The sequence below is a fragment of the Pogona vitticeps genome, chromosome 4 (genome assembly GCF_051106095.1).
Source record: "Pogona vitticeps strain Pit_001003342236 chromosome 4, PviZW2.1, whole genome shotgun sequence".
NCBI lineage: Eukaryota > Metazoa > Chordata > Lepidosauria > Squamata > Agamidae > Pogona > Pogona vitticeps.
In genome coordinates, this window is record NC_135786.1 from 237607404 (window position 1) to 237620870 (window position 13467).

The 13467-nt window shown below is 45.5% G+C and overlaps 1 long non-coding RNA gene across 1 annotated transcript; it reads left to right on the forward strand.

The window, feature by feature from the left end:
• The first annotated feature begins 1260 nt into the window (after nt 1–1260).
• Nucleotides 1261–11304, forward strand: LOC140707015 (uncharacterized). The gene is made up of 2 exons (XR_013544401.1): nt 1261–4279; nt 6237–11304. It is a non-coding gene; the product is annotated as an uncharacterized LOC140707015 (long non-coding RNA).
• The last annotated feature ends 2163 nt before the right edge of the window (nt 11305–13467 follow it).

Here is a 13467-nt window from a genome sequence, read left to right on the forward strand (position 1 = left end):
AGATGGAGAAATCGCAAGGGAAGATGGGATGGTGTGCCTAATACAGATCTTCAAAAGAAGATGCAAGTGGCAGACAGAGACAGTTTCATTATTAACAAGAGACCGCTGTGTGGGCAAAGGTTTGGATTTTTTGCAGTTGTTGTGCCCAGGCAAGAGGGAAGTGAACTGGAGCAAGAAGTCCAAATATAACTAAAACTGGAGGAAGCAAGCTTAAGAAAGTGGAAGCAGGCTAGCTGATGGCAGAGGGAACAAACTACTACACGTGAAAAGGAAGCGTTCCTGCATGGCAACAGATGGTCTCTGCCCAGGAAGCCAGGGTCTCCCCACCCCCTTCTGCCAGCCCAGGTTTAGCCCATTAACCCAGCCCACAAGGAAAAGACCTATAAGAAGGATGACCCAGGAGGAGACAGGTGGGCTTCAGAACAGCGTTGGAACGACCCCCATCACCCTTTCTGAGGATTGAGGAGGGTGTTCTGGATGAGTGAGTATTTTGTGTGAATGGGAAGGATGAAAGAGAGGCCTCTTGGTACCTTTTGTCTTATATCCTACATCTTGTGTCTCATCAATAAACGTTACATGAATAGTGCTTAACCCAAAATTGTTGGTGTGTGGTCTTCTCTAGACGGTGGTCTGGCTGGGCTCTCTCTCTCTCCTCTCCTGGTCCCTCTCCCCAGGATATAAAGAGCAAGAACCCATTTGGGGTAGCAAACATGAACGGGCTTGGCCCAATAAAGGGAACCATGACCTTTGAGTTTACAAGACCTGAGTGGGGCTATTAATGTTGTTGTTGTTGTTGTTGTTGTTGTTGTTGTTGTTGTTGTCGTGAAGTCGTGTCTGACTCTTCGTGACCCCATGGACCAGAACACGCCAGGCCCTCCTATCTTCCACCGCCTCCCGGAGTTGTGTCAAATTCACGTTGGTCGCTTTGATGACCCTGTCCATCCATCTCGTCCTCTGTCGTCCCCTTCTCCTCTTGCCCTCACTCTTTCCCATTATCAGCGTCTTTTCCAGGGACTGTTAATGTTTCGTTTCGTTTCGTTTAGTCGTTTAGTCGTGTCCGACTCTTCGTGACCCCATGGACCAGAGCATGCCAGGCCCTCCTGTCTTCCACTGCCTCCCAGAGTTGGGTCACATTCACGTTGGTCGCTTTGATGACCCTGTCCATCCATCTCGTCCTCTGTCGTCCCCTTCTCCTCTTGCCCTCACTCTTTCCCAATATCAGCGTCTTTTCCAGGGACTGTTAATGTTAGGACCTTTAAAAGTCATTCTCATTTATTGGATCACCATACCTTGGAAGGCATTCACCATATCTGAACTGCTCCTGATGTCAATCCATGAGAGTCGGGCCAATGGTCAAATCCTCTTCTTTGTCTCATCTAGTGTGGACTCAGTTTAGCAAAAGAACTGCCTGATTGCTGATTCCTGACACAGGATTCCTAAGAGAGGACAGCTGGATGAAGCTGAGAAGGACCCAGGTTGCTCGTGACCAGAGCGCGTGAACCGGGAGAGACAGGAAGGAAAGGTCTACTGGAGGAAAGGACAAAAGAAAGGGGTAGAAGACCAAGAAGACAAAGGCAGAAAGTTATACATTCGTGGACTTCCCCAGTTTTGGTCAAGGTAACATAATTAAGGGAAGGGCATTAGTAGACACGCAAATTCAAGCCAAAAGCTAACAGGGATTATGGACGGAAAAATCACTTCTGTTTTGGTGGCCTGCAAAGTTTGTGCAATGTTTGCCTTTGTGCCCGAGTGTAACATGATGTACACACGTAGCAAGTGCAAACGGATGGCAAAGCGAGAGAACCAGAGCAGCGAGTAGCCACATTTAAGGCTATTAGGGAAGATGACGTAGACCAGTGGTGTCCAACCTTGGCCCTCCAGATGTTCTTGGACCTCAACTCCCAGAAATCCTGGCCAGCAGAGGTGGTGGTGAAGGCTTCTGGGAGTTGTAGTCCAAGAACATCTGAAGGCCCAAGGTTGGACACCACTGACGTAGACATTGACAGAACGTCTTGAGCAGCAGCGGCTGCTGTCCAGGCAGGCCCTGCAAGTGGAAAAACAACAAGGGGAGGCAGAGGAGGAGAATGTCAAGGAGAGAGCCAAGACCATCAAGGAAACACCAGGGGGGAAAAGAGTCCCAGTTAGCCGCAAAAGAAGGAGAAGGCTATCTTCACCGGTGGACCTATGAAACCGCTTTCAGGTTCTTGATGAGGACTCTGCCAGACCAAGTCAGGAGTACGTGAGGCCAGTGTCCTGGAACCGAATCAAGCATGGCCTTGGGCAATCACGATGCTTCTGCTGGAGGTCTTCAGAAGCAGCATGGCAAGTAGAAGCCATGAAAGGAAACCAGGTTTCAGAAAATCTGGCCCGAGCCTCCTTTTGATTTCACGCTCCATGCCACATTCAGACAGGCTTTCCCTTACAGATTAGCTGTCCGAAAGGTTTTTTTAAAATTATTGAATGTTGTGCCTTGTTGCCTTGAATGAGTTTCTGGCGTTGGCCATGTTTTCCTCAAAGAGCCGCGGTCCACCCTGGCTAGCCAAACAAGAACTTCCAGTCCTCCCAAGTACTTCCTGCAGGATACATGTTGAGACAAGTGGCAGAGACACATGGTTCAGGATACTCCCAGCCATCCCACCTCTGGTCTGCTTCCTTCCATCCTGTGAATGCCTGCCGCGTGTATGTGGAAGATGTTCCTTCTGCTTGCAGGCCGCTGCCCTGCCAACTCATTCGGGGATCTGCCTGCAAAGCAGTCTTCCAGTGGAACTACTTTACTGGAAGAAGGGAGGGGAAAAGGGGATGTAGAAAAGGGACTGGGTGAAGAAGGGGCTGATTCACACCAGTTTCCATCCCATGAATGCAGCTGTCATGTTGTCACCAAGCTGGGCCATGGAAAATAGCCCCTAAGTAACTCCAAACATCTCTAGGCTGGGAGAGGTTGCAGTTCATCACCGCTTCTATTGTCTCAGCTGATTGCTGGCCATTTAGGATTACACTGTTCTGCCTCAGTTCAAGAATCCTTCCGTTTTAAGACCACAACAAGACACCTGGAACCTTAGAGGTTTAAAAGTTCTTTCGGTATAAACCTCAGTATAGCATTTTTGGGCTTCAATCCCCGGTTTTGAAGCTTCGGTCCAACTTTTCCTGTCCTCTTGTTTGTTCTTTTACTTAACATCCAAGCTGAAGAGAAATTGCATTGGACTTACTCATTTTCAGTGGACCAGTTTTTATCTAGTGAGTTGAATCACTCTTTCTCTGATACGGGAATTGCTGTGTTTCTGTGTGCTTCTAGCCAAAACACAATCAATCAATCAATAAGGGGAAATTCGCCTCTGTGTCCACAAACCCTTGTGGCATTTTGAGGGGGTGGGGTAGTAGTGGGAGCTGAATTAGCAAAGAGCCTTGTTTTGCCTTAAAGACTGAGATAAATCAATAGTCAAGGGATACCTTATTGCTTTGAACAAGTTCAGATCTCCAGGGTCAGATGAACTGCATCCAAGAGCATTGAAGCAACTGGCTAAAGAATGCTCAGTGCCACGGTCTGTTATTTTCTTGAAATTATGGAGGATAGATGAGGTGCCAGATGATTGGAGGAGGACTAATATTGTCGCTTATCTTCAAAAGGGGGGAAAGGAGGAAACCGGGAACTACAGTCCGGTCAACCAGACATCAATCCCAGGGAAAATTCTGGAGCAGATTATAAAATAATCACTCTGTCGACACACTGAAAACGAGGCAGTAAGAACTAGAAGCCAACATAGATTTCTCGAGAACAAATCCTGCCAGACTAACCCGATCTCATTATTTGATCAGGGAAACTCCCTGGCAAGATGGGTGGGAATGCTGTAGACGTAGTTAGAGATGGGCATGAACTTCTGGTTTGGTGGTTCAACACAGTTCACTTCCAGGCTAAATGCCCTCCAGCAGGTGGCTGCTCAGCAGCAGGGCCTCATCCTGCTGGCTCCGGGCACTACTTCTAAGTGGGTGCCCACCAGAGGGGATGGGGTGCCAAACAGAATATCAGCCATTCGGCTGGGAAACAAGTTGTGCCGAACTGCCAAACTGAGCGTCTTTCTCTGCCAAGAGCCAAGAAATTCACAACGTCATTTCAGGAAATGGAAACTTAAAGAAGATGCTCAGGAGAAAACATCTAACTGGATGAGAGGAACAGAAACTTTGCAAATTTACCGCGACTGACCAAACTGAAAGAAAAGAAGGAGGACAGAAGCTCTTTTTGCAGGCCCCGAGAAAGGACAGGATGATTGAGTAACTGGTGACGGTAAATCATCAGTATATACTCTTTGTTAATTATTTAGCCGACATAAGGAATTTAAGGACCTATTGAGAAACTAACAGAGGAGGTACAAAGAAGGGAGTGCAAACTCTATTGTACTGACAAGAAGATTGAGTGATTAAGCCTAGGTAATAAGGAGGAAACCATATGGGTCAGTAAGGATGACTGTAAGAAGGTTAAGGAAAGGGGAACTTGTACCAAATAAGGAGAAAAATAAATAGGGGTCTGGGGTCTAGCTAATAAGGGGAATGGGAGATACAAACAGGGGTGGGACTTCATATGACCAGTTTCAGTGCACTGGATAGGCTGTACACCTTGGAGTACCTGACCAAGAGGGAAACAAGGGAGGGACCCTGAGGGCGGGAATAGGGAATAAATATCGAGCTATGTACTGTCTATGTATTGAAGGGGACTTGGTGATGCTGCGGGTTAAACCACAGAAGCCTCTGTGCTGCAAGTTCGGAAGACCAGCCATCTTATTCTAAACTTATTCTAAGTTTATTCCCTTTACTCTTTGCCGAGAAATTAAAATTCATACCACTTCACTGGCTTGCTGCTCAAGTGACATAGCGCTGAACTGTTGGAGGGGCGGGAGAAACTCTATCCCTGCTTCTTTGGTACAGTACAGGTGATCACACATGCAGACCACCTAACAAAGACGGAGTAATTGTACACATGGGGACATTCCCAGCTGGTAGCAAAGCGCGCTGGCTCAGGATCCACCTGCATCAAGACGGCAAGGGAAAGGGACAGGACTGGGTGAAAGCCGGTGGATGCTTGCATCTGAGCCTGTTGTGCCCTTAGGAGCAAGGCAGAAAGTGGAGCCCCAGTATCACCACTTCCGAGCCTTGTTGTAGCACAAGCTTTTGGGAGCATTGGTGCAAAGTCTGGGAAGACAAGATGGAAACTCCCATCTTGTCTTTTCTAGCGCTGCATGGAGACTGGTACTCTCAGGCCTCCTTCCTCCTCTCTCTCTCTCTCCCCGCTCTCTGACATTGTTTCCTGCTTCTTCGTGCTCCTCTGTTTTAGCTCCAGTAATGGATCCCACGATCAGACTTGCGTTCAGAAAACCAATTGGATAGATAAACATTTCCTCTTGAAACATCCAAAAAATTGGATTTCATAGACAATAAACAATGCATTTGTTCTCCCCTCCACACCCTTTATAATTTTTTTTGCCTTGTTACTATTCTCCTGAATTGTTATTTCTGTTCAGTAGTCACAAGGTAAGCCCTAGGCTGCTTCCAAAGACTCACCCAGGTTAGGTGTTCTACTCCATATAGAGTGTCACGATCGGGGGATAAGCATCCTGGTGGATTTTAAAAGCCAGAGGGACTCCTCATTGAACCAGAGCCATCAATGGCTGAGGTGTTTTGCTTGCAGGCCAACCGATGGCAGCCCGTGGCCAGCGTGGCTGGTGGGACGGAAGGTACAGTAGCCAATATGGGGTGGAGCTGGGGGCACAGGCAAAGACGGGGCAGAAGTGGGGGCACAGATGTGTACAAGAAGGCAAACGCAGGGCAAGGCAGACAGGCAAACCTTCACACACACATCTGTGGAGGCAGGCGGCCACCCACCCCCTTCCAACCACCAGACAACTCAGAAGAGGAGTAGGGGTAAATATACCTTACCCCCCACACACAAATATACGCCATTAGAAATGATCCACCCGTTGCTGTTTCCCCCCCTGCCTCAGTAGACCTGATGAAATATGGGTTCTGCCTAATGGGGGCGGGACTAAGAAAGAGCAGGGCTGTGAGTAAAGAAATGTGAATCGGAAAGAGCAGGAGATCTGAAGAGGCCAGAGCTGCTCTTGCTAGTTGGATTACTAAAGCTCTTGCCAACTTGGTTTAGATATAATTCCTAGACGTTTGTGTTGGAGGAATAAATCCACCTAGTGAATTCATGAATTGCCTACAATTGTATCAATCTTTTATTTTAGGGTTTTGAAGATTCTCCTGTGTTAAGGATATTGGACCCCGTTGAGGAAGAGATTTTGAATTTTTTATCTGACGCTGAAATCAAAGGGACACAAACTTGGCCAATTCTACTGTATCCATGCCGTTGCTGACGTCTTGGGTGCACAGATCCTGTTGTTTTTACAATTGCTCATGTTGTCTGTTATATAAATCCAAACAAGAAAAGATTTATTTTGTGAAATGGTGTTTGCAAGGTCCGTCAGTCACATAACACAAAACCCACAAAGGGATCCCCTGTTCCTGTACTGTATTTGCACCGAACCCTGTGTGTGTGAGAGAGAATTTGTGTGTGAGTCAAACAATGGCCTCTAGGGGGCAGGCTTCCCTCATTTTTGATCAAATGGTTGCTTAGCCCTAGACAGTGGCTCAGTTTTAGGATCCAAAACCAGATGTCTGCATGGCTGTGTTTTTGGACTACAGCTCCCAGAATTCCCAAGACAGGAGAGTCACGGGTTGTAGTCCAAAAGCACAATTATGCACATTGCTACTCAAAACTATAAGGGGAAGAAATCTGATGTGTTTATGTCCGGCAGCAGCAAGTGGTTACCTCTGTTTTGCTGTCACCCGGTAGCTCTGCATGTTTCCTTCTGTGTAATGGCCTCCTTACACAGGCTTCTGGCCCCATCATCCTCCATGCACAACCTCCCTTTGTTTTTCCACCACTGCCTATTCTATGGCCCCAAAGAAAAGGCCCCAGCATGACCCACGAAGTCAAAATCAGTTCTGCCAAGGAGGGTTCAAGAAAGGTCTTCCCGCAAACACTTTGCTTTTATCAGCTGGAGAGGGACTCAAAGAGGGTCGTCCGGGTTTCAGAGCACTGACTAAAAGCCCCCCCTCCCCAGTGGCTTGGCTCCTCCAGTTCTCCAGGCTGTGTGACCGCCTCAGATAGAGGGGAGAAGAACCTTATAATGTGATTGTGTGGTGGCTTGAACACCTCCCCATGCACCTCCTCCTCACAGCCCGCCAAGCGATGCGGCAGCTCACGGTGTCATACTGAAGCATGTGAATCTCACACCACATTTATTTGGCATGTAAAGCAGGACATCCAAATGGTCTCACTCCTATTCACGCACACATAGACACGCACACACTTTTAAAAATCGTTACGCATGGGCCCACTGTTGTGGTTCAAGACTGCATGGAATTTTGTTTCCCCAGTGGAAACTTGGAAGGCAGTAGAAAAACACGGAGTAAATTATTTCGGCTAGCAAAGAGAAACTGGTCCACTCCTTCAGAAAGGATCCAGAAAGCACACCTCGTAGTTCGTCAGTCAACCTTTATACCTTTTCTAAAACAACAACATTACTATACGCTATGTCAATAAACAGAGACAGGGACTCACTATCAGGTAAGACTTAAGTCTCAACAGCGACTCGACTCAGAATTGCCCCAGTTTTATTTTTAGTTTTTCTGTTTTTTTAATGATTTGGACTCAGCATGCAACCCACTCTTCCCTTTTTGCTGGGAGGGAAAAAACTTGTTTTTAATAGGGACTCGGACTTGGGATTTGGGATTCAGACCCAAAGACATGCCAACGTCCCTTCCAATCCATAAGCAATATTCTTTTTTAAATCTTTTTTTAAAAAATTGTATTATTATATAAGTTACAATCCTCTGATGACATAACAAAAAAGAAAAAAGTAGTAATTACCTATAAATAGAGTTACACTTCCAATAATTTTCTTATTTATCGTATACTAATAATATTTAAAAATTTGTATATGTTTTACTTCTAACTCTACAGCGATTCAAACTAACTAGCATTTCAACCCATTTTCCATTTGAGAAGCAGTATTCTAACCAGGAAACTTGTAAGGATAAAAAAAAACAACCCTATACATAAGCTATAGGAACAAGTATCTAAGTGTAGCTTGTTTTATGATCTTTAGACACATCAACAGGAAGTCATTTGATCTTTCAAACTAGATTAAGAAATGAAACAAATATGTGGGAGGGTGTGTTTTCACTGCAGAATGTATCTGTTTCTTACCAAGGTGTAAACCAACCTTTCCATTAGCGATGTATGGAAGTGAGAGCTGGACCATAAAGAAGGCTGACCGCCCAAAAATTGATGCCTTTGAATTGTGGTGCTGGAAGAGCCTCTTGAGAGTCCCCTGGACTGCAAGGAGAAAAAACATGTCCATTCTAAAGGAAATCAACCCTGAGTGCTCCCTGGAAGGACAGATCCTGAAGCTGAGGCTCCAATACTTTGGCCATCTCATGAGAAGAGAAGAGTCCCTGGAAAAGACCCTGATGTTGGGAAAGTGTGACGGCAAGAGGAGAAGGGGACGACAGAGGATGAGATGGCTGGATGGTGTCAACGAAGCTACCGACATGACTTAATGACTAAACAACAACAAACCAACCTTTGAAGTGAAGGGGTCCGGTTAACTCATTATATATATATATACATATATATACACACACACATATACATACACACATACACACACACACATATATACACATACACACATACATACACACATATATACACATATACACATATACACATATACATACATACACACACATATATACACATACACACACACACACACACACACACACACACACACACACACACACACATACATACATACATACATACATACATACATACATACATACATACATACATACATACATACATATACACACAGGTAGAGAGAGAGAGAGAGAGCGTGAGTGTGTGTTAGCCTAACAGTAGCCATCTTGCTTTGCTGCATGATTAAGTTTTTGCTTATTAAAGAAGAATAGATAGAGGAGGGAGGGGCCGCCTGCATTATTCCGTTGCTTGTATGTAACTGGTCTAATGAAGAGTTTGTCCTTGAACTGATAAAGAGATTTTGGTGTCTGACACAAAACCCAGGAAGGATGAATTATGGCCCGTTGCCTCGGCACTTTTAGACTTCCTTTTCCCCTCCTTCTCCACACCCCTTCGCCTCCCTCTTTTCAGGCTGAACTTATAAAAATGTGTACTCTGTAATAAGGAGGCGCGCGTCTTCTCTGCATGTTCTCCGCGTGTGACGTTTGCGCCTATTTTGCTTGCTTTCAGCTGAAAATAAACAAATATCTCTTGGATTTCTCTCTGTCTCTGGCTGATTAATTCATGTGTTAGAGACAGGCCATAATCCGGGAATTAGTCCTGGACCCTGAAGCACAACCCACAGAAATCCGCAGACCCACATCCTCTTGAAAGGAACACCTTTCCATGGAGGGCATCTTGAACCAAGTGAACAAAAAACAGAGACGTAGGCAAGTGTTTGTATCAGAGTCCCAAGTAAGAGTTGGCGTCTTTCGTAATAAGCCCCCCCCCCCCACAGTCCCTATTCAAAACAAGCTTTCCCCCTACCTCCCAAAAAAGGGAGGGTGGGTTCCGAGTCATGAGTTGATTCTGCGTCATCGGGGGGGGGACCCAAGTTGATTCTGCGTCAAGTCACTGATGCAACTTAAGTCTAACTTGGCAGCTTGAGTTCCCCATCCCTGAGAAAAACAGGGTAAAAATGTTTAGCTGTCTGTATTCAGTCATTCAAGGACTCCTCCATTTGCCAGTTGCCCTAACACTCACTTCCTATGGAATCCCAAGGGTCTTCCCGCTGGACTTCTGAAACAGGAATAGGTAGCCATCCTATTACGGAGACCCCCCACAAATACATCCGCGCTACAGAGGTGCAACAGTTGAATACCACTTTGATGCTCCTGAACTACAGCAGAGAATTCTAGGCCTTTCAGAAATCCTATGATTCTTTATCCTTGGCACCATGACAGTTTAGAGTGGTGTCATTAAAAATGGAGGCTTACAGAATGATGTTGAAATGGTACCACATTCAATGAATGCTGCTTGATTAACTACCGTACTTCTTTGCAATGGAAAATTCTTAATCCTCCTTTAATTGAATGGGCTGGGACAATCAAATCATACCTTAGAGATAAAGGTTCCCCTTGACATTGGGTCCAGTCGTGTCCAACTCTAGGGCACGGTGCTCATCCTCGTTTCCAAGCCGTAGAGCCAGCGTTTGTCCGACGACCGTTTCTGTGGTCACATGGTCAGTGCGACTAGACACGGAACGCCGTGACCTTCCCACCGAGGTGGTCCCTATTTATCTACTCGCGTTTTTACATGCTTTCGAACTGCTAGGTTGGCAGGAGCCGGGACAAGCGATGGGAGTTCACTCCCCTGCGTGGGTTCGATCTTATGACGTCTGGTCTTCCGACCTTGCAGCCCAGAGGCTTCTGCAGTTTAACCTGCAGTGCCACCATGTCACTCTACCTTATAGATAGCATGCCATTAAAAGAAGGAATTTCTTGAGTGCTGATAGAGTTTGCAAATTAGCTTTCCTTCTGTTGCGATTGGTCTTCAAGAGAGAAACATGGGCCTGTTGGCAGACACAATGGCTCAGGCATGGAGTTCTGCCAGAATTACATCTTTAGAACATTACAGTTTCAGCTTCTAAGGACATGCTGTCTGTAATGCACAATTTGACTCGGAATTTGGGACATGTTTTATATGCTCAAGAGAACCAACAGCATTAAAGCATGAGAAAGTAGACAGTGGGACAGCTTTTTTAATTTGAAGACGAAATTTATTTAATATATTTTGGAAAACCAAGTACAGTACATTATATAGCACATCCATATGCTTTATTAGAAATATTATAAAACATTAAGTGTTAAACCCCATTTTATTGTCATATATTCATGCCTTTCCCTCCTTTTTGTTGTGTATGCATTTATATATTATTTATCAATAACTGAAATTACAAAGAAGACAAAGTAAAACTGCATGGCACCATGGTAGGCACAAGAATAAATGAGATTATTTGCTCCAGAAATTATATCCTAGAATCGCCCTGCATAATTGTTGCATAGTCTTTGATACTGGCTAAACGGGAAACTTTCCGGAGTATAATAAGCAGTTATCAGATCCCAGGGTATAAGGAGCTAATTTGTCCCTACATTAAACCTGAAAAACAAGTTTTATTTCATTCATTTCACATGCACCAGCTGCTCCTTCGGCATCTTTCCCATTATTGTTCCTGCAAATTGCTCTCATACCTCCTGACAATCTTCCTGCCCTTTTTGAATTCATGGAGGAGCAAAGCGGGTATCTCAGGGTGAACGTGACAGTCTTAGACTCTTAGGAGGGAGCAATTTCAGTAGACCCATGGGCAAAAAGGGGTGGCTGAGACCCTTAATTTGCATATTTAATTTTTCATCCTTTTAAGAGGTTTTTTTGAGTGCATTTGGTAAAAATCTGATGCAATGTGTCTTTGTTAACTAAAAAAAGATTTCGAGTTTTCGTCTAAAAACTGATTTTTAAAAAAAACAGAGAAAGACTCCTTGCACTCTCTGTGGGCAACATTTAAAAATAAGAATAAGAGAATAATGAAGTTGGAAGGGGTCTATACAGTCGTCAAGTCGAATCCCTTGCTCAAGGCAGGAATCTGAATCCAAGCAGATCTGACAGAGGGTGGCCCAATTTTTTCTTGAATGCCTCCAGCATTGGAGTGGTCTCCATCTCTCAAGGTCCAGGGTTCCGATCTCATACCGCTCTAGCAGTTAAGAAGTTTTTCCTGATCTTCAAAAATGGGGCATATGGGGGACTCAAGGGTGCCAGGGGACCCTCAAACCATAGCACATGGTTCCCCAGATTCAATGGAGGGTACAAGGGGATTTTGGAGCAATATTATTATTATTTTTAAGTGGGGTTGGGTAGAAAGCCAAGAACTGGGACTTATGCAGGGTTTGGTAGACATGACAGTCCGTTCCAGTGAGTTGTTTGAATAACGAGATTCATGTCATGCTTTCTCTTCCCATCGTTTGGGTATGGGTTCGTTCAGCTTAAAGGTGTCTCTTAAGACCACCTTAAGACACTCACCTTGGGATAAACTCTGCAGTGAAAGCACCGGGACTGTCTTCAGAGTCAATGTGCTCAAGATGGCTCCGTAAAAGACCCTGAAAGTGGACCATAATGGAGAGTACAACCACCACGGGAGGGGGGATTTGGGGGGGGGGAAGAATCCTGAAGCTGTTGCAGAACGTTTTGGTTCTTTCCAGGCAGGATGGTCTGTTTTTATTCGCTCTTAAAAGAAATAAGGAAGGAAGGAAGGAAGGAAGGAAGGAAGGAAGGAAGGAAGGAAGGAAGGAAGGAAGGAAGGAAGGAAGGAAGGAAGGAAGGAAGGAAGGAAGGAAGGAAGGAAGGAAGGAAGGAAGGAAGGAAGGAAGGAAGGAAGGAAGGAAGGAAGGAAGAAAGAAAGAAAGAAAGAAAGAAAGAAAGAAAGAAAGAAAAAGAAAGAAGAGTCGATAACTTTCTATCTAGCTGTCAGTGTTAAGTTTATAGGAGTCAACTGTACGCTTCCTTCCAGGAGTCTGAATCCGGGTCAGCCAATTCTCCTTAGATATCTTCCAACGGAGGGCAAACGACTGTGAATATCCCAGCCCTGGAGCAGAATGGAAAATTTCCATTCCAGCTTTTTGGAAGTAAATCCTTTGCTTGTGAAGCCTCCCCAGCGGACGGCCCGTGACTTCAATTTCTCTGCCACACCGAGTCTTCTTTGGATTTCTTCCGACATTTACAGGAGCTTGCCTCGGTGGCTGAGCCCCACTGCCAGCGAGGTTCAGCATCTTAGACAACAGCTTTTAAAGTCTGGACGAAAACCAAATCCTGCACCGTCAGAGTCCCTCTAGCTTCCTAGGTGGTGCTCCTAGACAGGAATCAGGAAGGAAATGGACAGGATCTCCTTGGGAGCGCCTGGCCGGTACAATAATGGGAGACCTCCCGTTGCATCATGAGGCTTGCTCTTACACAAGGGGTGCTTGTGCAAAGAAGTGTCCTTGCACAAGCACCAAAATGACTCACCTTACATCCATAGAATAACCAGATTGATTCGGATAGGATCCTGACCCATAATCCCAGCAAGCTTTTGAAGGTTTCAGTCTGAGGGCTAGGAGGGGCTCAGATTTGAGGGGGGGAGAGCCCTCTAGCTCTTAGTTTATGGGTTACTATGGAGTTTATATGTAAGCTAGTTCTCGGAAAGTGTGAGTAGATTCGCTGGCATGAAAACAAGCCAGGGGGACGTACCCACAAGTTGCTTTACTCACAAGGAAGCAAAGGCCCCCCCAACTGCACACTGCTCTTATTGAGAGGCTGGGCTGCTTTCTCACCAGAGGTTCTGTTTATGGAGACAAGAG